This window comes from Palaemon carinicauda, chromosome 15, assembly GCF_036898095.1.
Source record: "Palaemon carinicauda isolate YSFRI2023 chromosome 15, ASM3689809v2, whole genome shotgun sequence".
Lineage (NCBI taxonomy): Eukaryota > Metazoa > Arthropoda > Malacostraca > Decapoda > Palaemonidae > Palaemon > Palaemon carinicauda.
The window spans coordinates 120,989,612-121,013,836 of NC_090739.1; the positions used below are offsets into that span (position 1 = coordinate 120,989,612).

The 24,225-nt window shown below is 42.8% G+C and overlaps 1 long non-coding RNA gene across 3 annotated transcripts; it reads right to left on the minus strand.

Moving 5' to 3' along the window:
• Positions 1–1,732: 1,732 nt before the first annotated feature.
• Positions 1,733–23,529, minus strand: LOC137654371 (uncharacterized). Of its 3 annotated transcripts, XR_011046624.1 has the most exons (4): positions 23,422–23,529; positions 21,427–21,569; positions 2,242–2,438; positions 1,733–1,997 (listed from the first exon to the last, which is right to left on the minus strand). It is a non-coding gene; the product is annotated as an uncharacterized lncRNA (long non-coding RNA). The 3 variants fall into 3 exon arrangements; XR_011046623.1 differs by lacking the exon at positions 21,427–21,569 and having other exon boundaries at positions 23,422–23,509; XR_011046622.1 differs by lacking the exons at positions 2,242–2,438; positions 21,427–21,569 and having other exon boundaries at positions 23,422–23,521.
• Positions 23,530–24,225: the final 696 nt, after the last annotated feature.

Sequence of the window (24,225 nt, forward strand, 5' to 3'; positions counted from 1 at the left end):
CTTTCATACTAGCGAGGGTGTCATGCTGAAGGCTCCTAAAGGGTAGGAATGTTACTGTTCCAGCAATGCCTCCCCATGCTCTCACAACACTCACCACGTCAATCTTACTTGCCATTTCATCGCCGGCCTTACCTCGTCACTGTGAGGCCTCAGGAGGGAAGAAAAACTGCCCTTCGTGTCCTTCAGTAGCTGTTGATGAAATGGAATGTGAAGAGGGTTTCAGCAACTTCAGTTCTGACAACTCCCATCCTGCAAATGTTCGTCTTAGTTTTACCATTGGAGCTTTTGGCCTCCGAGTCAGAAATTCAACCACTTTGATGAATATTCCCTGGACCTTAGGATTGTGGTGGCCGACGTGGTAACGTCCCTGACAAGTTCCGCTCAAACTAAGGATGGGGGGTTTGGGGGAACCTATAGGTCTATATGCTGAGTCATCAGCAGCCATTGCCTTGCCCTCCTTGGTCCCAGCTTGGGTGGAGATGGGCTTGGGCGTTGTCATATGTATATATATGGTCAGTCTCTAGGGCATTGTCCTGCTTGGTAGGGTAATGTCACTGTCCCTTGCCTCTGCCATTCATGAGCGGCCTTTAAACCTTTAAACAAGCTCAGAAGAATGCGGGCAGAGCAGTCTCGCCCCAGGGGAGAGCTTGAGTTCTCATGAACACTACCCAGCAGATCCTCAAGTGGGAGAGCATCTGCTGTGGGAGATGAAGATTCTGGGTGCACGTGACTGAACAGAAGGGATTCCCTCCTGTTGGCTCTGAAAAGGGAAGTACCAAAGCCAACCCTGGCAAGAGCAGAAATACTGTCCTGTCGTGTCCCATGAACCAATACCTCCTTAAGTGACCCTGCAAGCCCCAAGGATGGCCACAAAAGAAGCAGTCTCTTGAGATGCATGCTCCCCACTTCAGGAAGGCTTCTGTTTCACTAGGTGAAAGGAGAAGAGCTTCCTGACTCAAAGGTTGTCCAAGGGTTAAACAGCCATAACTGAGAGAGAGTGTCCAAGGGTTAAACAGCCATAACTGAGAGATGTCCAAGGGTTAAACAGCTATGAGAGAGAGAGAGAGAGAGAGAGAGAGAGAGAGAGAGAGAGAGAGAGAGAGAGACCTAATGTGAAGAATCCCTTTCAGACTACTACTTCCACCTGTCGTTCCGCTCCAACTAGGTGGGAGGCCACTCTCAACACTCGTCACATGGAGAGGCCTCCATACAGGAGTGTCCTTGGCATGAAGGGCCAAGTCAGTGAGGATCTATCTTAACTTAGCACAATCATTCTGCAAGAGCAGTCCGCCATGCTTAGACAAACTCTCATGCAATACATTCCTCAAACACACGCACACTGATTCACACCTGATAAAGAAGGGGAAAAGTTTACAACTTCAACCAATGCCAGTTACAACCTGGAAGAGATACGTCAACTCTCAACCACGGCTTAAATCAAAGTGGATTAGTAGTGAGTGCTGGAAGGTTTGGGGCTTTCCTGCTAATACTGGTAACAACCAGTATGGTTATTGACACCTTGTTAAAAAGTTTTCATAGCCATGTGCCAGCTTGCGCAGTTATATCTTCTCTTGTGCAAAGAACAAAAGTTTTCATTAGTGTGAGAACAAATTTATATTATTTATTTACTAAAACTTATCTCGTTTTAACTTCACCTTTAATTAGTGATTGCTACAGAAAGTATGGGCTATAAATGGAGTGACCATTGCAAGACACAACTCCCTAAAATCTCAATAACTCGGGACAACCGATTCAAGATATACGTAGTACTGTACAGTAATATTTATCGTAAGGGTATCTTAATACTATAGAAAAGTTTGATTATTCTGTCTTTTCCTGAAACATTCTGGAATTCTTTTTTTCAATAAATTGCCGATTATTTGTTGTCTTATCTTCATGTCAACAGGAATATTTCATTACACCATCTCATAATTGCAGTTTAATTTCCAGTTTTGAGCAGGAGTCTGTAAACAATCTTCTCTTTTGATGACTCTAGTCTGAAAAATAAATAAAAGATGTTAATTGTACAGATAAATCAGTCTATATTCAAACATTTTACTGTGGACTTCAATATAAAGACTACTTTTCAGTAAAATCTGTATAAGAAGTAATAAAAAATATGAAATATTCTAATGTATTAAATACCCAAGTGGAAATAATAACAAACTAGACATGTCCATGACATTTATTATAGCAAATATTACAATTGAAAATATATCTGGTAAAGTGGAAAAGTATTACCTCCTTAATCTTTTCAAGGAAATTTTTCACTTTAATAATCGAACGACATTTGGGCTAAGCTAGACTTTTTGGCACTTGTTTAATGCTAAATTTATGCGCTTGATTTTTAGCTTTCGCGCCTCTAACATCATCACCACTCACTGTTTGGCAACTATGCTTGCCTGTTGACACTCCATGGTCAAGTGAACACATCCTAACTGAAATGATAAATTTGGAGATAATTCATAGTTTACCTAACTATATAAACCCGAGTAATCTACATAGAGATAACTGAAAATGAAGAATATGGCAGTTAAAAACACTTTTATAACCAGGTACATACAGGTGGCCAGGGTACGGATAGGCCACCCCTCTGGTTGCTCACCGAATAGTTACTTTGATTGCAGCTAGAACTTTCTAAGGGGTTGGTGCTGGTGGGAAAGTATGAGTTAAGGACTCAGGTCTGATTCATCATCATCTCCTCCTACGCCTATTGATGCAAAGGGCCTCGGTTAGATTTCACCAGTCATCTCATCTTGAGCTTTTAATTCAATAGTTCTCCATTCATCATCTACTTCACGCTTCATGGTCATCCGACATGTAGGCCTGGGTCTTCCAATTCTTGTAATGGCTTGCGGAGCTCAGTTAAAAGTTTGGTGAACTAATCTTGATTGGAGTGTTCAAAAAGTATACCCAAACCATCTCCATCTACGCCTAACTATGATCTCATCCATATATGGCACTCAAGTAGTTTCATTTCTAATGATGTCTTGCCATTTAACTCCAAATATTCTTCTAAGGGGTTTGCTCTCAAATCTGCAAAATCTGTTTAATATGAAGTAGTAGGTTGGTCTGGGCACCAGCGACCCATTGAGATACTACCACTAGAGAGTTATGGCGTCTTTTGACTGGCCAGACAGTACTACATTGGCTCCTCCTCTCTGGTCACGGTTCATTTCCCTTTGCCGACACATAAACCGAATAGTCTGGCCTATTCTTTACATATTCTCCTCTGTCCTCATACACCTGACAACACTGAGATCACCAAACAATTCTTCTTCACCCAAGTGGTTACTGCACTGTAATTGTTCAGTGGGCACTTTCCTCTTACTAAGGGTAGAAGAGATTCTTTAGCTATGGTAAGCAACTCTTCTAGGAGGACACTCCAAAATCAAACCATTCTTCTCTAGTCTTGGGTAGTGCCATAGCCTCTGTACCATGGTCTTCCACTGTCTTGGATTTGAGTTCTCTTACTTGAGGGTGCACTCGGGCACACTATTCTATTTATTTTAATGTTGTTACTCTTCTCAGATTATTTCATTTTTCCTTTTCTCCCTCCCTCACTGGGCTATTTTCTCTGTTGGAGGATTGGGCTTATAGCATTCTGCTTTTCCAACTAGGGTTGTGGCTTAGCAGGTAATAATAATAATAATAATAATAATAATAATAATAATAATAATAATAATAATAGTAATAATAAAAGTAACAATATGTTATTTTTATTAATAAAATAAATTTTTGAATATACTTACCCGATAATCATGTAGCTGTCAACTCCGTTGCCCGACAGAATTCTATGGAGGGATACACCAGCTATCACAATACTAGAAGGGGGTGTATTTACCAGCGCCACCTGTGGCCAGGTACTCAAGTACTTCTTGTTGACACCTCCACAATTATTCCTCGGTCCACTGGTTCTCTATGGGGAGGAAGGGAGGGTCGATTAAATCATGATTATCGGGTAAGTATATTCAAAAATTTATTTTATTAATAAAAATAACATTTTTCAATATTAAACTTACCCGATAATCATGTAGCTGATTCACACCCAGGGGGGTGGGTGAAAACCAGTGTACAAGATTAAAGGATAGCTAAGTATCCCATATTTCATATAATCAGTTATCCACAATAACAATGAAATAATAAGTACCTGGTAAGGAAGTCGACTTGAACCGTTACTCTGCCTTTAATAAGATCGTCTTCCTTACTGAGCGCAGCGTTCCTCTTGGGAGGCTGAATCAACTCAAAGGTGCTAAAGTATACAGGGCTGCAACCCATACTAAAGGACCTCATCACAACCTTTAACCTTGGCGCTTCTCAAGAAAGAATTGACCACCCGCCAAATCAACAAGGATGTGGAAGGCTTCTTAGCCGACCGTACAACCCATAAAAAGTATTCAATAGAAAGGTTAAAAAGTTATGGGATTATGGGAATGTAGTGGCTGAGCCCTCGCCTACTACTGCATTCGTTGCTACGAATGGACCCAGGGTGTAGCAGTACTCGTAAAGAGACTGGACATCTTTGAGATAGAATGATGCGAACACTGACTTGTTTCTCCAATAGGTTGCATCCATAACACTCTGCAGAGAACGGTTCTGTTTGAAGGCCACTGAAGTAGCCACAGCTCTCACTTCACGTGTCCTTACCTTCAGCAAAGCAAGGTCTTCTTCCTTCAGATGAGAATTTGCTTCTCTAATCAGAAGCCTGATGTAGTAAGAAACTGAGTTCTTAGACATTGGTAGAGAAGGCTTCTTGATAGCACACCATAAGGCTTCTGATTGTCCTCGTAATGGTTTTGACCTTCTTAGATAGTACTTAAGAGCTCTAACTGGGCAAAGTACTCTCTCCAGTTCGTTCCCCACCATGTTGGACAGGCTTGGGATCTCGAACGACTTAGGCCAAGGACGGGAAGGAAGCTCGTTTTTAGCCAAAAAACCGAGCTGCAAGGAACATGTAGCCGTTTCAGATGTGAAACCTATGTTCCTGCTGAAGGCGTGGATCTCACTTACTCTTTTACCTGTTGCTAAGCACACGAGGAAAAGAGTTTTTAATGTGAGGTCCTTAAAAGAGGCTGATTGGAGCGGTTCAAATCCTGATGACATTAGGAACCTTAGGACCACGTCTAGATTCCAGCCTGGAGTGGACAACCGACGTTCCTTTGAGGTCTCAAAAGACCTAAGGAGGTCCTGTAGATCTTTGTTGGAGGAAAGATCCAAGCCTCTGTGGCGGAAAACCGCTGCCAACAAACTTCTGTAACCCTTGATCGTAGGAGCTGATAGGGATCTTACGTTCCTTAGATGTAACAGGAAGTCAGCAATCTGGGTTACATTGGTACTGGTTGAGGAAAACTGCATTGGCCTTGCACCAGCTTCGGAAGACTTCCCATTAAGACTGATAGACTCTGAGAGTGGATGTCGTCCTTGCTCTGGCAATCGCTCTGGCTGCCTCCTTCGAAAAGCCTCTAGCTCTTGAGAGTCTTTCGATAGTCTGAAGGCAGTCAGACGAAGAGCGTGGAGGTTGGGTGTACCTTCTTTACGTGAGGTTGACGCAGAAGGTCCACTCTAGGAGGAAGAGTCCTGGGAACGTCGACCAGCCATTGCAGTACCTCAGTGAACCATTCTCTCGCGGGCCAGAGGGGAGCAACCAACGTCAGCCGTGTCCCTTTGTGAGAGGCGAACTTCTGAAGTACCCTGTTGACAATCTTGAACGGCGGGAATGCATACAGGTTGAGATGGGACCAATCCAGCAGAAAGGCATCCACGCGAACTGCTGCTGGGTCTGGAATCGGAGAACAATACAAGAGGAGCCTCTTGGTCATCGAGGTAGCGAATAGATCTATGGTTGGCTGACCCCACAGGGCCCAAAGTCTGCTGCAAACATTCTTGTGAAGGGTCCACTCTGTGGGGAAGACCTGACCCTTCCGGCTGAGGCGATCTGCCATGACATTCATATCGCCCTGAATGAGCCTCGTTACCAGCGTGAGCTTTCGATCTTTTGACCAAATGAGGAGGTCCCTTGCGATCTCGAACAACTTCCTCGAATGAGTCCCTCCCTGCTTGGAGATGTAAGCCAAGGCTGTGGTGTAGTCGGAGTTCACCTCCACCACCTTGTTAAGCTGGAGGGACTTGAAGTTTATCAAGGCCAAATGAACTGCCAACAACTCCTTGCAATAGATGTGAAGTGTCCTTTGCTCCTGATTCCATGTTCCCGAGCATTCCTGTCCGTCCAGTGTCGCACCCCAGCCCGTGTCCGATGCGTCCGAGAAGAGACGGTGGTCGGAGGTCTGAACAGCCAAAGGTAGACCTTCCTTGAGAAGAATGCTGTTCTTCCACCACGTTAGAGTAGACCTCATCTCTTCGGAAACAGGAACTGAGCCCGTCTCTAGCGTCATGTCCTTTATCCAGTGAGCAGCTAGAAGATACTGAAGGGGGGGGGAGGTGGAGTCTCCCTAACTCGATGAACAGGGCCAGCGATGAAAGTGTCCCTGTTAGACTCATCCACTGCCTGACTAAGCATCGGTTCCTTCTCAGCATGCTCTGGATGCATTCTAGGGCTTGGAAGATCCTTGGGGCCGACGGACAAGTCCGAAAAGCTCGACTCTGAAGATCCATACCCAAGGAGACAATGGTCTGGGATGGAACGAGCTGAGACTCCTCAAAATTGACCAGGAGGCCCAGTTCCTTGGTCAGATCCATAGTCCATTTGAAAATCTCCAGACAGCGACGACTTGAGGGAGCTCTTAAAAGCCAGTCGTCTGACGGAGCCGGACACAAGATCATGATACTGCTGCACAGTCTGTAAACTGTCAATCATGGGCAAGCGAGGAAGTACAGTGACAACCCGAATCTGTCTAGACTGTCTGGGTCGTACAGACAACTCCTTAACGGGTTGCTGAGGTTGCCGCACTGCGTCACAACAAGTCCCTTCTGTTGGTTGTTGAACGTCTTCCCCGTGACACATTGACTCCGTAAACAAAAAATCCTCTAACAAGGACTAAGCTTGGACTGCATGTCATGCAACACAGCTCAAGGTCTATGGGAGCAGGTGTGGTAACAGACGGGATTAGCGGCTGAAGTGTAACCATTACCTTCCCTGTAAGCCTGTTATGCTTAAATAAAAGTCCATAAGAGGTTATGCAGCTAAAGGCTCCCTCCAAATGACAGAGTCCTCAAGGGAATATCAGAAGGAGGGAGAAAAGAACTTTCTCATCTACAGGGACCTTATCCTAGAAAAGCTAAGTTCTCTGAGTGAGGGTTCACTGGTGCAAAGCAGCAGACTAGAAGGCAACGTTATGAAACTGCTTGACAGTCTAGTGAGTTGGCAACAACCCAAGATGTGTTGAGAAGCATGCGGTAAGGTATGCAGAGCATGATGTATGCAGAGTATGCTGTATGCAGAGCATGCTGTATGTAGAGCATGTTGTATGCAGAGCATGCTGAATGCAGAGCATGCTGTATGCAGAGCATGTTGTATGCAGAGCATGCTGAATGCAGAGCATGCTGAATGCTGAGCATGTAGTAAGCAGAGCCTGCTGTAAGCAGAGCCTGCTGAAAGGAAAGCAGAGCGTGTGCATGGCGTTTAACATTTCTCAGAAATTCCATGACCAGTGCTAGAGTGCTTTATGCATGCTTGCATGGGGTTTAAACCATGGTATGCTGAACAGCAGAGTCAGAACGAGCTGGAACAACAATAGTGTGGTTTCCTCTTCAAGACTCCGATGAGGGAACACCTGAGGCTCAGTCTGCAAAGGCTGAATAAAAGACAAGCAGAAGGAAGGCGCATGGGTGGAGGAGGCTGACTCCTAGCATGAGTGGTTGAACCCAAGGGTTGCGCTTGCTGAGCGGTTGGCGGAAGCGGAGTAGCAAGTTCCAGTTCCTGTGGTGTGAGCGGAGCGCGATGAGGAAGAGGCTGCGCAGAACAAGGTAAATGTCTCGCAAGCTGAGGCTCCTGAGGCGCAAGGCTAAGGTGTTGTGGTGCTTGCCTTATGGAGGGTTGAGCTCGCTGCAGCAAGAGCTGAGGAAACTGACTCATGGACGGGAGAGGTTGTTGTACCTCAACCGAGTGTTGCATCACTGGTGGAGCAGCAAGTGGAGGCGGAGGAAGAGAGGTATAATCCTCCTGATCCCAATGTAAAGGTTGCCTTAAGAAAGGCGGAGGCTGAACACCACAGGGAACAGCAAACTCAGCACGTGTCTCAACATCGTACGCCTGGCAGGTGGAACTGCTGGCAGGTGGTACTGCGATCAGGCGGAGCGAGTGTAGGTGGAGGGAGTGTAGGCGGAGGCGGAGGAGCAACACTCTCAGCCCGACACTCACGCATCAAGTCCGAAAGCTGTGCTTGCATGGACTGTAGTAGAGTCCACAACATCATACGCCTGGCAGATGGTACTGTGATCAGGCGGAGCGAGTGTAGGAGGAGGGAGTGTAGGCGGAGGCGGAGGAGCAAAACTCTCAGCCCGACACTCACTCATCAAGTCCGAAAGCTGTGCTTGCATGGACTGTAGTAGAGTTCACAACATCGTACGCCTGGCAGATGGTGCTGCACCCAGGCGGAGCAGGTGCAGGCTGGGCGAGCACAGGCGGAGCAGGTGCAGGCTGGGCGAGCACAGGCGGAGCGAGAACAGGTGGAGGGAGTGTAGGCGGAGGAGGAGGTGCAACACTCTCAGCCCGACACTCACACATCAAGACCGAAAGTTGTGACTGTATGGACTGCAGTAGAGTTAACTTGGGGTCGGCAGACACTAAGTTCTGCTGAGGTAAAGCCTTAACAGCAGAGATCTGTTGTGGCAGAACCTTACTCCTCTTAGGCGGAGTGTAATCAACTGATGACTGAGGAGAGTCAGAGCTAACCCAATGATTGCATTCGGGTTGTGAACTTTAACTTCGTACGTCTGGCATAGGTCTGGACTTAACGTTTAAGAAGTCTTGAGACCTGAGACCAGCGTTACTCTGCCTTTATTTTCTCCCCTAATCTCTTCTGCAGACGAGCAAAATAAGGGCTCAATCGTCTGCGGGTGGGAGTGACGGTCTCGGTAAGACACGCCCACAACCACCGAGAATACTTCTGTGCGCCGATCAAGGCCTGCTGAACCCTTATGCCCTTCGACATTGCTTCTCCCCTGGGCTTGGGAGCTTGCAAGAGGTCCCGGACTGGGAGGACGACTGGCGCGCACAAAAGTACCCTCACGCACTAATCACTTATCACTTTGATTTCTGTTTGCACTTATTTCACTGAACTCGAAACTTTAAGTGGTTTGTAGCTGAAATACGCAATTCTATCCTTTCTCAAAGTTAGTAATTGCGAAAACAGAATTACAATGTAACAGAAAAATCTAATGAAAGATAATTCAGTGGTTGGAAAGAGACTAAACACTAGATCACTCTAGAAACGTTTAGTTTCTTCCCCTAAAGAGACTAGGGAGAAGAGCAAAAAACGATAACGACGTTATTCGTACGCCTGGCAGGCTTGAATGAAACGTTTATCCTCTTTCTCCCTCCGTCTCCATCTCTCTCTCTCTCTCTCTCTCTCTTGACTTAGAACCTGAGAGAAGAGCCCAATCATATATATCGTTAAAACATATTATTGTTAAAGGAAAAAAACTGAAAAGTTCCTTTATTAGGATCAAAACCATTAAGTTAAGAAAGAATGAACAAAACGCTAGACACGGTTACTCTTACTGCAACGTGAAACCGTGAACATTCTTTCTCTATCGTAACGATAGAGTGCAAGTTGAACGTTCTGAACGTCAACAACTGCAGAGACAAAACAAAACGTTAGTTCAGCTTTGAAAACAGTGCGAGACTGTCAAAGAAAATCTTTCAAACTCTGTGGCGGAAATAGCATAATATATTAACAGGTAAAACCGAAATGACGGGCTCAAAGTTTATTAACTTCGGTAAAAGACCGCCTACTATTAGGAAGGTCGAATATAAACAAATATAAAAATTAATTTTAATGAGTTTATAATAAAAGGAAGTTAATCGAAGAGGCCTATAAGAGGCGGAGAGATATAAAATAAATCTATAACTTTTGTTAAGCAAAATTAAGAAAGAGAGTCTATACTCTCTTAGACACCAACACTTCCGTCTAAGGGAAGGGTCGGCCATTGAAAGGTGAACGAGAGTTCATACTCTCTCGTCACCATAATTAATCAAATTAATTCCAAAAGCTAACTAAGCTAATATAGAAGTTTCCAGTAAAGCGACAGCCGAAATCAAAGAGAAATACTTCACCAAAGTCGTGAAAATACTCCAAGAACATAAGCGTATCCCAGAACGTCTTGCCGGAAGCACGACAGAGGAATAATTGAGGAGGTGTCAACAAGAAGTACTTGAGTACCTGGCCACAGGTGGCGCTGGTAAATACACCCCCTTCTAGTATTGTGATAGCTGGCGTATCCCTCCATAGAATTCTGTCGGGCAACGGAGTTGACAGCTACATGATTATCGGGTAAGTTTAATATTGAAAAAATAATAATAAAAATAATAATAATAATAATAATAATAATAATAATAATAATAATAATAATAATAATAGTAATAATATTTCGGTAGTAGACCTTCTTTCAGGCAAGTTTTGTTGAAAATAATGGCTGCCTCAGTTGCATTAATCTTATACTCCCTCTTCTCGATGGCTCTAATTATCTTCTTTTCAGGACTACTGCATACAGCTAGTAACTGAGCGAAATTCATCCTTAATGGTGGGTAGTCAAATTCAGGAATAATTGGCGAGTCAAGGTTTTAGTATAAAATTCACAAATTAAGTAAGATTCACAATTCAGGTAAAAGTATAGAGGGAACAAGCCATGGGTTTCAGGAGTGCTGTCTCCCTTCCTCAGGCTTCAGTGCTGGAAACGATGAGAGCTACGTCCTTATATATGGCAATTCTGGTTTAGTCAGAGAGGCAGCGAATTTTTCATTGGCTACCTCGAGTGTCGTGAGCAGAGCAAATAGAATGGCTGATCCTCATTGGCTAAGCCGCTTGCCGAGAGAGGCTGTAGTACAGTCAGACTGCCATCCCACTCACTCCTGGGTGTTGAGTCACCATTTTGTCCTCTAGGAGCTGGGCTCTGATTGGTGGGAGCGCTTGCCGAGAGGGTATGTAGGCTAGGCAGGCTATCCTGTTGATGATCAATGCTGTTGGGGTTGTTTATGTCTTGATCTGTTGGGTTGTCCTGGTTGGTTGGGTTATTTTTCCTTTTGTTGTTCCTTCGACAGGAGGGGAGGAGGAACATTTTTCCTGGGTAGTGTTGAGAGTCGGCTTTTCTCTCTGAATAAGAAGAGCTTCAAGTATGCGAAGTCTGGAGCACGGCCTATGATCTCGGTGTTCTTGATTATTTCCTTATGTTTGATGTTGTTATTGTGAACGTGAAGGGCATGAGCTTTTATTGCACCTTGTTAGACATGACAAGACAGTCTCTTTGACAGACGCATGGTGGTCATTCCTATGTAACGTCCAGAGCATCCTGGAATAGGGCATAAGTAGGAATAGACCACGTTGGTCTGTTTGAGAATATCCTGAGTCGGCGGGGCTGGGTTGTTCCTCATGATGAGAGACCTCGTTTTGTTAGTTTGATAATAAATAGTCAACTTGACCTCTGTGTTTTTATCCACAGGGGAGACGTGACTCTTTATTATGTCTCTCATGGCCTTTTCATCCTTTTGATAATCCCGATGCATGAACACTTTATAGTAAAGGTTGATGGTAGTTGTGATGTTCACAGTCGGTTGTTCACCCTGGTACCAGGTGTCCGTGGCTAGCTTGATTTCACGGCTAACTTGTCTATTAGAGTAGCCATTGTTCACCAGGACCCGGGCAACTCGGTCGAGTTCTTGGTGTGTGGCAGCCCAAGAGGAGCAGTGGGAGAGGGCTCTGCGGACGTAGGCCTTGATGGTAGAGGCCTTGTACCTGGTAGGGCATTCACTGTCTCCATTAAAGCATAACCCGAGGTTAGTGGGCTTAATGTACACACTAGTATCAAATCCGGTTGTATTAGGAGATATAAGAACATCTAGGAAGGGCAGCCATCCATCTTTGCTATTTTCAACAGTAAGCCTCAGGCAGCTGCATTCCTCAACCATCCTGCGGAGGATCTTGATGTCCTGGGTAGAAGGGGCCATTATAAAAGAGTCATCTATGTATCTCACATACACGTCTGGACGACTTATTCGTGAGAAAACCCTCTCTTCTACAACTCCCATTAAAAGTTGGCAAAGAGCACACCAAGCGGAGAGCCCATCGCCACACCATCCTTCTGTGTATATGTGTGACCCCTGTGTGTGGTAAAAGGGGCCTTCTAAGTACATACTTCAAGCAGAGTTCGGAGGGCCTCCTCAGGGATGTTCAAGGTTGGAGTAGAAGGGTCCCTGTAGACTCTCTCCCGGATCAAGTCGATGGTCTCTCCAACAGGAACGTTAGTAAAAAGGGACTCCGCATCCAGTGAAGCGATGGTGCCACTGGTGGGGGACCCTTTTAGCTTACTCAGGAACTCAGCAGATGAGGCGACGCTGTCCACGTTTGGAACATAAGGAGTCAAGAGGCTGTTAAGTCTTTTAGCTAGTTGGTAGATCGGCGTCAGGCACTGGCTGATAATAGGTCTGAGTGGGTTACCGTTCTTATGAGTCTTCACATTACCAAAAAGGTAACCAGGGCTAAATTCCCCAGTGATGGTCTGGAAGTGGACGGCATTTGTAGCTGCATTAATTTTTTCAATTGTCTTGTTGGCCTCCCTCCAAATCTCTTCGATGGGGTTGTAGGAGAGCTTTTCAAACTTGGATGAATCTCCCAATATCATGTCAAATTTGCTGTGATACTCTTCCGTATCTATCAAGACAAAGGCAGCAATCTTGTCAGCTCTCCTCACGGTCACATATGCTTCCTTCCTCAGCTCCCCGGCTGCCTCTCTCACGTTACTGGAGACGATGCCACTTTTGTATCGTCCACGAACCGTAAGGGCTTCAGCCAAGAGCAGGGGCTGGAGGTCATCAGTTGTGTTAAGGTCACCTTTCTCCTGGGGACTAAGGATAGAGTCTATTAAAAGTTCAACTTCTAGCCTCTTATCGGTAGGTTTGGGGCGCGATATGAAGTGGCAGTTAAGCCCCAGCCGGAGTATCTCATCCTGGATGGTTGTAGGAGTATAGGAGGAAATATTAATATATTCTTGCTTGGTTTCAGGGATATGGAGTTTGCCTCCATTAATGTAGATAAGTTTCTTGTGGATAATCCGCAACCTCTTAGCCCAGTCACGGTCCTTAAGGGTACGGATAGCCTGGCGGATGTTGTCTGGGTATGCCAAGCTGTTTAGTCGTCCAGACGTGTATGAGAGATACATAGATGACACTTTTATAATGGCCCCTTCTACCCAGGACATCAAGATCCTCCGCAGGACGTTTGAGGAATGCAGCTGCCTGAGGTTTACTGTTGAACATAGCAAAGATGGACGGCTGCCCTTCCTAGATGTTCTCATATCTCCTATTACTACCGGATTTGATACTAGAGAGTATGTTAAGCCCACTAGCCTCGGGTTATGCTTTAATGGAGACAGTGAATGCCCTACAAGGTACAAGGCCTCTACCATCAAGGCCTACGTCCGCAGAGCCCTCTCCCACTGCTCCTCTTGTGCTGCCACACACCAAGAACTTGACCGAGTCACCCAGGTCCTGGTGAACAATGGCTACTCTAATAGACAAGCTAGCCACGGACACCTGGTACCAGGGTGAACAACCGACTGTGAACATCATAACTACCATCAACCTTTACTATAAAGTGTTCATGCATCGGGATTATCAAAAGGATGAAAAGGCCATGGGAGACATAATAAAGAGTCACGTCTCCCCTGTGGATAAAAACACAGAGGTCAAGTTGACTATTTATTATCAAACTAACAAAACGAGGTCTCTCATCATGAGGAACAACCCAGCCCCGCCGACTCAGGATATTCTCAAACAGACCAACGTGGTCTATTCCTACTTATGCCCTGTTCCAGGATGCTCTGGACGTTACATAGGAATGACCACCATGCGTCTGCAGAGCCCTCTCCCACTGCTCCTCTTGGGCTGCCACACACCAAGAACTTGACCGAGTCACCCAGGTCCTGGTGAACAATGGCTACTCTAATAGACAAGCTAGCCACGGACACCTGGTACCAGGGTGAACAACCGACTGTGAACATCACAACTACCATCAACCTTTACTATAAAGTGTTCATGCATCGGGAATATCAAAAGGATGAAAAGGCCATGGGAGACATAATAAAGAGTCACGTCTCCCCTGTGGATAAAAACACAGAGGTCAAGTTGACTATTTATTTTCAAACTAACAAAACGAGGTCTCTCATCATGAGGAACAACCCAGCCCCGCCGACTCAGGATATTCTCAAACAGACCAACGTGGTCTATTCCTACTTATGCCCTGTTCCAGGATGCTCTGGACGTTACATAGGAATGACCACCATGCGTCTGCAGAGCCCTCTCCCACTGCTCCTCTTGGGCTGCCACACACCAAGAACTTGACCAAGTCACCCAGGTCCTGGTGAACAATGGCTACTCTAATAGACAAGCTAGCCACGGACACCTGGTACCAGGGTGAACAACCGACTGTGAACATCACAACTACCATCAACCTTTACTATAAAGTGTTCATGCATCGGGATTATCAAAAGGATGAAAAGGCCATGGGAGACATAATAAAGAGTCACGTCTCCCCTGTGGATAAACACACAGAGGTCAAGTTGACTATTTATTATCAAACCAACAAAACGAGGTCTCTCATCATGAGGAACAACCCAGCCCCGCCGACTCAGGATATTCTCAAACAGACCAACGTGGTCTATTCCTACTTATGCCCTGTTCCAGGATGCTCTGGACGTTACATAGGAATGACCACCATGCGTCTGTCAAAGAGACTGTCTTGTCATGTCCAACAAGGTGCAATAAAAGCTCATGCCCTTCATGTTCACAATAACAACATCAAACGTGAGGAAATAATCAAGAACACCGAGATCATAGGCCGTGCTTCAGATAGCAGGAGACTTCGCATACTTGAAGCTCTTCTTATTCAGAGAGAAAAGCCGACTCTCAACACTACCCAGGAAATGTTCCTCCTCCCCTCCTGTCGAAGGAACAACAAAAGGAAAAATAACCCAACCAAACAGGACAACCCAACAGATCAAGACAAACAACCCCAACAGCATTGATCATCGACAGGATAGCCTGCCTAGTCTACATACCCTCTCGGCGAGCGCTCCCACCAATCAGAGCCCAGCTCCTAGAGGACAAGATGGTGACTCAACACCCAGGAGTGAGTGGGATGGCAGTCTGACTGTACAACAGCCTCTCTCGGCAAGCGGCATAGCCAATGAGGATCAGCCATTCTATTTGCTCCGCCCACTACTCTTGAGGTAGCCAATGAAAAATTCGCTGCCTCTCTGACTAAGCCAGAATTGCCATATATTAGGACGTAGCTCTCATCGTTTCCAGCACTGAAGCCTGAGGAAGGGAGACAGCACTCCTGAAACCCATAGCTTGTTCTCTCTATACTTTTACCTGAATTGTGAATTCTACCTGTATTGTGAATCTTACCTAATTTGTGAATTTTATATTAAAACCTTGACTCGCCAATTATTCGTGAATTTGACTACCCACCATGAAGGATGAATTTTGATCAGTTACTGGCTGTATGCAGTAGTCCTGAAAAGAAGATAATTAGAGCCATCGAGAAGATGGAGTATAAGATTAATGCAACTGAGACAGCCATATTTTCAACAATAATAATAATAGTAATAATGTTTCATTGTCATACCACGATTCATGTCCATAGAATAATACTAATCTCACTAAACTGATATATAGCCTGAATTCTAAATATAATATCAGGTGATTAGATTTCCAAAATTTACTTAACCTAGCCATTGTCCTATTTGCTTTTTTCAATCTTTGATTAAACTCAAACTCTACTGTAAACACCCTGTATTATTCCCAGGATATTTCATCTTCCATTACATATTCCATTCTCACCATGTGTATTTCTTCTATTTAAATTGAGCCCAACCTCTCGTGATATTTCATGCATTCTGGTAAGTAAGCATTACAAATCCTGTGGTGATCTGCTAATAAGGGCACCATCATAAGGTTTGATTAGTTAAGGAAAATACGAATTATCTCCAAATTTATTTGTTCCAGTGCAAATACTAATTCCGGCCTTTACATAGGGGACTTACTGTTAGGTGGGGTGGAAGTTTCTATTCCAATTAGCTGGAAAACCAATACCGGGATTCCTAAACTTGGACCTTGTAGTTAGTGAGAGTTCAGGTTTCTTACACCTCATGCACCAGTGGTGTGACTATACCAGTAAGTTCACAACACATGCAGTAAAGAACACAGAGCAAAAAGTGTGTTGCAACGCTGAGACATGTATATGTTAATAAGTTTACCTGGCTCCAACCAAGAAGCATATGTATCCTAATGGCTTTGCTTAGTTCACACCCTGTGGTCTATATATATATAATACCGGGTTTGCCTGGTTACTACGCACTCCCCCTCTTAGTGTGTGTAATGACACTTCTATACCATGTAATAGAAAAGCTGCCAGTGATGTAGGAATTGCCTGCAAACAAATTTATTCCAGCTGACAAGGTCTCCAATGCAGTGTCCCAGTAAAGGAGAAGTTGACAGTGAAAGGAGAGGAGCAGTCAATCTTCATTTCCATCCCGGTCTAAAACGTAACATCCATCCTCGATCAGATGTTAAGAGTGCTGTGAAAAAGATGAGACAGCTATACCACCTGTTATATAGCTACTACAGGTCCTAATGAAAAGGTTCCTAGGGACCAGTGGGCAAATTCTTGCAGGTAAAGGGCAGAAAACATCATCTGATGTTTCCATATGCCTGGCTGGAGTACTTGCACCACAGAGATTCTTATAGCATAACAGGGTTGTAACTACTCTCCTAACATCAGGAGTTTTTACCCAGAACAGGAAGTAAGGATGGGAAATAGGTACAGTCAATGACTTCCCTCAGCCAAGAGAAGATCATATTTAGCCGCCACTTCCTTCATGAGGAGAGACGAGCTCCAGGTGAAGACAAGTTTTTTTTATGTAGGTTTTAAGGTAGCGGTAAGTACCCATTACCAAGCCCAGAAGTAGCTGATCAAGATCATCGTTGCATCTCTATGACTTGAGATCTGAGAAGAAGGAATCAAGGTATCAAGAAGAGATAGATTCTGAGGAATGGGACCTACCCCCGCGTTTAGTATGAGCAATGTGAAAGTAGAGCCCAAAAAGCTCGCTAACTCACTTGTAAGAGGCTAAGGAGAAAAAAGAAACATATATTAAAGTATGACTTGCATTTGTATAAGTACTACTCTGCATTTAAATCCCTTGTTGGTACACTGGTTGGCGGACTAGTGTGCCAAAAAAGTATCAGCTTTGACTACGCACACGAACAGACCTGGAAAATTCCTCATTTTCTAAGCGTTACTTATATTTTGAGAAGATAAGTATAATATTGCACTGGACCAATGGTCCAGCCACGACGTTGTTTGTCGACTGACCAACGAGAGGGGTTCCACTGCAGCAAACTCGAGCAAAGAGAAGATTGGGCTCTAGGTGTCCAGTCACTCCACCAAGATACCAGGGATAAGTTTCATCATCCCCACGTCAACTGGAAGGGGAGAAGGGCTCAATCCTTCAAGAACATAAAAGCTCCACAGACGGGAGAGGGTTGGCAGCAAGATTCTGTACGATATACTTGCTTTTAGATTACCTCTTCAGCAAGTTCTGACTAGGAGAGCTCTAAAAGTTTTGAATCTTACGGGCCACCAAAGTGCCACTCGATAGAGGTCTTCCCTCCCTTCTCAAGGTTCTTTGATGCCTAACCAAAGTTGTTTATCTTCATGATCCACGTAAAGGTATTGACAAAGATGGACTCTGTCTCCAGGTTCTCTGCCTCTGCAGATGTAGTACCTTTGTAGTTGGTTATAGGATCTGTGGTTTTCCTCAACTCCTCTTCCCATTGAGGAGAGAGAAAATCAAGGCATTGCTATTGCTTACTTCTTGTTTCTTAGTGTGAAGTAGCTTCCTTTCGGTGATCTATTCCCTGTACAGCTTAAGGGTTACGCTATTCTGTTGGAAGGAACTTTGGAGCTATACAACATCATGGTCTGTAGAATGCATACGCGAGAAGGTGAACATAGGAACAGTGATGTAATGTTGATTTTACGAGAGTAGTGAGCTGCAGCGGAACCAAAACACTCAGAAGGACGTGATGTGAATCATAGATAATCATACTTTAATTTTCTGCCAGTTAATAAACCTTATATTTTTCCAACTGGTTATCTTGTGTCTATTTTGCATTTCTGATCATTATTATTACTTCAAATTTCTTACTTTTGTTACTTCCCCACCAAAAAACCCCAGGTTTCCCACTGGGGACCCCATAATCATCTTTATATGAGGGGTCCAAAAACTCAAACGGGTGGTACGCGTGAATAATCATGCACAAAAATACATAAAACACAAGCTAGCGAGTAGGATACTACATGGTTCACGTATTTGGCTAGAAATTAAAGTATCATATATTTACTCTGTCTGCCAACACATCAGCCATTAAGTAACTTGAAAGGATATAAAAAATGGCTGTTGCATAAAAATCTATAAGACCTGTAGCATAAAACCTTCTGGAGTTTCATCCATTTCAAAAGGTCTGCTAGTAAATATGTCAAGATATTAAAAGTTCCTAACCCCACATGACAACAGCATCGAGACATTATACACCATTGATTTCTAAACCAGCAGAAAGACCAGTTTTTCACATCTATTTTGCTTGATATGTAAGGGTAATATTCTTTTGATTCTTTAAATTGAGAACAAAATCTACCACTTCTTATAGGCAAATCCACTTTAGACAGATTATTCAACTATTATACAGTATATTGTTCCCTTATGTTGCGAATCTTTGTCAGTAGTGCCTTAGCTTAAGTTCTGATGAACCAAAGTACATAATTCTTCAAATTACAAAACTTTGTATTGTACAGTATAGCTTTGATAACTGTTTAACAGGGATTTGTGTCGTGTGGCAGGGTACTTGGGATATAACTCCATAATTCTATTTAATCTACAGAATTTGTCAATTTGAAATACTGTAGGCTATATCCTTATAATTTTATTTCATCTAGCCTACAGCATTGTAAGTCACATTAGATGTGGTGGGGATGGCTTAGTCTGGCTAGGTAAAGGTACAGCATCCCAAGTTAGGTTAGGTTAGTACACATTACTGTAATTTAGATTTATAGTAAGATGGGGAAAAGTAATAAATCTTGGTTAGCCATATGAGACAGCCAGATTTTTTGCTTTAGATAGCAGTATTGTGTAGTAATGCTTTGAAAGGGAAGCCTTAAACTTTTTGTGAAGACACTCATTTTCATTGTAAATAATGTTCTAGGCTAGATTATGGAAGGTTATGTCAGAAGGCACCAACCTAATTTTATCCAATTTGCATTTTCTTGGGTCTCACTACATGTATTCATATACATCGCAGAATGTTTGAGCAATATTACATTATGAGCAATGAATATTGGGTGTTCAGACTGTAACAAAATTTATGAACACCCCCTTTTCCCAAATAGTGCATTGTATTCAATATGTGCTCAACTTTACCCTAAAATCCCAACTTCTCAATCGTGTCCTCCATAATCTGGAAGTTGTAATGCTTACTTAAGCCTTATTGGGTGGTTTAGGCCTATGTTAAAGATGTCATGCCTATGCAGTTTTTTTTTTCTTCAAGGATCTAATACACTAACCAAATTACCGGTAGAATAAGTCAACCATGGACAAATAGATACACACAATCACCCAAGGTACCAGAATTCTTATTTGAAAAATATAGCACACCACTAATAATATCTAACCAACAACATAGTATAATCGAGCATTAATGAAAAATAATTAATATTTTACCCATTCCTAAAAGTTGAGAGTCTATTGATAAAAGTTAAAGATGTAGTGCGGGTAGATCAATATTACTCCGGCAATGCTAAACCCAAAAAAATGTTGTAGAGATTATCATTATCATCATCAATAGTGAAGCTACAACCCTAGAATTTTCTAAAAATTATACCATCATCCATATGTGAAAGGGGCAAAACTAATACTCCCACCATCTATAGAGGACCATCAACCTTAACCCTTCAAAACTTAAGGTAAGGATCACAGTAAATATACCTACTAATAATACTTTAATACAGTAGTGGCCCACTACTTGCTAGAACAGAGGAGCAGTGAAATTGTATAAAAAATTGTGTTTATTTTGGTCTGAAATAAGGTAATACTGCAGGCTACAGAAGTTAGGTAAGTAAGGATGCAGCATTGAAAGGAAGCGTAAGGTAAGAAAATAGCAGTGTATGGGAGGTTAGGTAAGAATACAGAGTGAAAGGAAGGTTAAGTAAGGATACAGCAGTGTAAAGAAGGTTAGATAAGGATACAGCAGTGTAAAGAAGGTTAGGTAAGGATACAGCAGTGTAAGGGAGGTTAGGTAAGGATACGCCAGTGTAAGGGAGGTTAGGTAAGGATACGGCAGTGTAAGGGAGGTTAGGTAAGGATGCAGCAGTGAAAGGGAGGTAAGGTAAGAATACAACAGTGTAAGGAAGGTTAGGTAAGGATACGGCAGTGTAAGACAGGTTAGGTAAGAATACGGCAGTGTAAGGGAAGTAAAGTATTGATAACCGCGGCCAATCCGGGTAACTGAGCAGTCACGTGACTTCCCGCACGTGGCGCAGTGAAAACAAACCACACTTTAACGTGGTGCTGCATGAACGGTCGTCTGTTAAAGCTAAATTATTCGCCATTATGCCATCATCATGTGTTATTTTCAACTGTAAGAATCACAATATGATGCAGGGAAAGATGTTGCATTTTTACAAGTTCCCCATTCGTAGCAGAAGCCCGGATAGAAGGGATAAGTGGCTTGCAGCATGTCAGCAAATGAATCCAAATGGACACAAATGGTCCCCACCAAAGAGTCGGCTTATTTGTAGTGAACACTTTATCTCAGGTATTTATGAAATTTAACATATTTTAATATAATTTAACATTCTGGTGGTTAGTGTTCCAACAGTATGTCTATTGGTGTTCATTATAAATTTATATTAAATTGCCAAAATACAGGTAAACCCAACAAGACTGAGAAAGAACACCCAGACTACATTCCATGCACACTGCCTTTCAAGAAAGACAGCTATGCCAAAGCCAAACGACAACTTGAGAGGTATGAGCGAAATGACAAGAGAAGGCGATTGGTTTATGAGGCCAGCAGTAATACACCTCACCCTTGTGTGCTGTAAACAGTTCAAAATAATTATTGTTTATCATCATTTTTAACTTGCAAGTGTCGCTAGAAGTTAGAACAGTTGTATTTTATATCTTATTACTCACCTGAAGCATTTAACTTTATATTGTAACGTGTTTTAGCAGCTCCATCCAAAGAATTCACGTAATCGTAAGCCATTGCTCCGGTTTGTTTTCACTTCGCTTGATTCCCGCGCTAGCGGTCACGTGATCGATGACGTCAGCTCGCGCTTATGAATACAGCAGTGAATGGTATGTTAGGTAAGGAAATAGCAGTATGGGAGGTAAGGTAAGGATACACAGTGTAAGGTAGGTTAAGTAAGGATATGACAGTGTACGAGAGATTAGGTAAGGATACAGCAGTGAAAGGTAGGTAAGTAAGGATGCAGCACTGAAAGGGAGGTTCAATAAGGAAATAGAAGTGTATGGGAGGTAAGGTAAGGATACAGCAGTGTAAGGGAGGTTAAGTACGGATACAGCAGTGTAAGGGAGGTTAGGTAAGGATATGGCAGTGTAAGGGAGGTTAGGTAAGGATACGGCAGTGTAAGGGAGGTTAGGTAAGGATACGGCAGCGAAAGGGAGGTTAGGTAAGGATACGGCAGTGTAAGGGAGGTTAGGGAGGTTAGGTGAGGATACAGCAGCGAAAGGGAGGAAGGTAAGGATACAGCAGTGTAAGGGAGGTTAGGTAAGGATAAGGCAGTGTAAGGAGGTTAGGTAAGGATAAGGCAGTGTAAGGAGGTTAGGTAAGGATAAGGCAATGTAAGGGAGGTTAGGTAAGGATACGGCAGTGAAAGGGAGATTAGGTAAGGATACGGCAGTAAAAGGGGGATAAAGTAAGAATACAGCAGTGTAAGGGAGGTAAGGTAAGGATACAGCAATGTAAGGGAGGTTAGGTAAGGATGCAACAGTGTAAAGTTGATTAAGTAAGGATACGGTAGTCTAAGAGAGTCGCTGGGAGCAAAGACCCTCTAGGTGGGTAAGGGTACTCTACTAGGTTAGATTAGGTGGGAACTTTATGTTAGCTGGTGTTCATGTGTTTGTTTCGCTTTTAAAATTCAATTTTTTGGGCATGACTTTTTAAATTATAGCACAAACCATATAATATTCCAATTGGTAATCTTTAATTCATTACTACATTATGACTGTCATTTTTCCCATCCAAAAGCGGGTTTTCCCATAATTGTTTTAAGATAAGTTAGTCCAAAACCTCGAAAATGGGTGTTTTGCTCCAATCGTCATGGTCAGAAAAGCATAAAACCCAAGATAACGTGCAGGAAAAATATATGGTTCATGTGTCTAAAAAAATAAGAGTAACATATATTTACATAATTAGCTATGTTAATCTTGCTGACAATAAAGGGAAAGGTGGGAAAACAGTGGCTGTTGTAGAACAATGTCAGGGAATTTCTGCATAAATAGCCTACTGGGAACTTCTTAATTTGTTAAAAAAAAAAAAACCACTGGTAATGCTTAAGCCATACAAGTAACTCAAGACCTGGCAAAAGCAATTGCAAATAAGGTATAGCAGTAACACAATCAGTTTCCCAAAAGTAAAAAATGTTAGATATAAGTTATTGTGCTTAAGCCGCCTTAGACAGAGGAAAATGGCAAACTAGCCAGCATGAGCAAATTTCGCATAGCAAATTCTAGTTTTGCTATGAATTAATGTAGTCTATCATTCATTAACCATTCTTCAAAATACTTCAGCATCCTAGTAATCTGCAACTTAGCTTTACAACTCGAAATATAATATAATATTTCGCTAAGGGGAAAACATATAATTGAAGAATGCTCTGAACCATAGTGCTCGAAATTGTTTCAAAGCTCCGAAGCCAATTAAAAACTACAGTAATATTCATTGTACGTAACACCTGACTTACGCAGTTCATGGGACTTAAACCTAGAAAATGGTAAAATGGCCAGCCCTATGACTACTGACTCGAAGTGGAATAGGTCTACCCACATTGCAAACTACATATCCATCAGTTTTCATTTGAAAACCTCAATCAAGATACTTTATTAACCTGACATGACATTTAATTTACCACGCTAACCTTTAGAAAACGTGTACCATTTAATTACCTAAAATGTCGTAACCAAGGAAAGGTATCCTTGTTGTTTTCTCTCTCCATCAGCAAGAGGTAGAGTGAGTGACTGTCATGTCACAGTCACACCCAAAGACTATATACTGAAGGAAGATATGAAGGCTCAAAATAGAAAGTTAATAAGCTAGTTGACAACCCCAAAGTGAACACAATAGTTGGTTGCTCCGATTTCAGATGGCGTTGTAGGTATACATCGTTTGTCGTCTGTTTGTTTATAATCAGAATTTGACAGTTGACTCAAACGAAATCATGGCGCCGATAGTAAAGAAGTTACACAAGTGTGTTGTGTGCCATAAACAAAAAGAAACCGATCCTCATTTGGTATTTCACAGGTTCCCTAAGGACAAAGAACGTTGAGTACAAACAGTATAATACATGCAGTAGGCTATGTGCTGCTAATGAGTAAGCCCCACTGATATTGGATGTAAGATTAAGGCAAGGCATCCACAGTAAATCTCTTTTGTTTTTCATTTTTTGTTGGCTTGTATGCTACCTTATTTCTATTTTCAACCCCCTTATGATTATTTTTGTGTGTGATACAATTTTGTGTTATTTTGATCCTTTTGATTGCACATTTATAAGTTTATAATACTAAACTATACATGATTGCATCATGCTTTTCCATTTCAATAAAAAATAAAATACAATTGTGTTTTTATACACCTAATATCTCTCCATCTTACAAGTGGCCTACAAATTGTCATTAAATGTATGCCTACACATAAGCATTTGTGGCTAAGTTTAACAAATCAGATATACAGTATGTTTTAATTTATTCGAA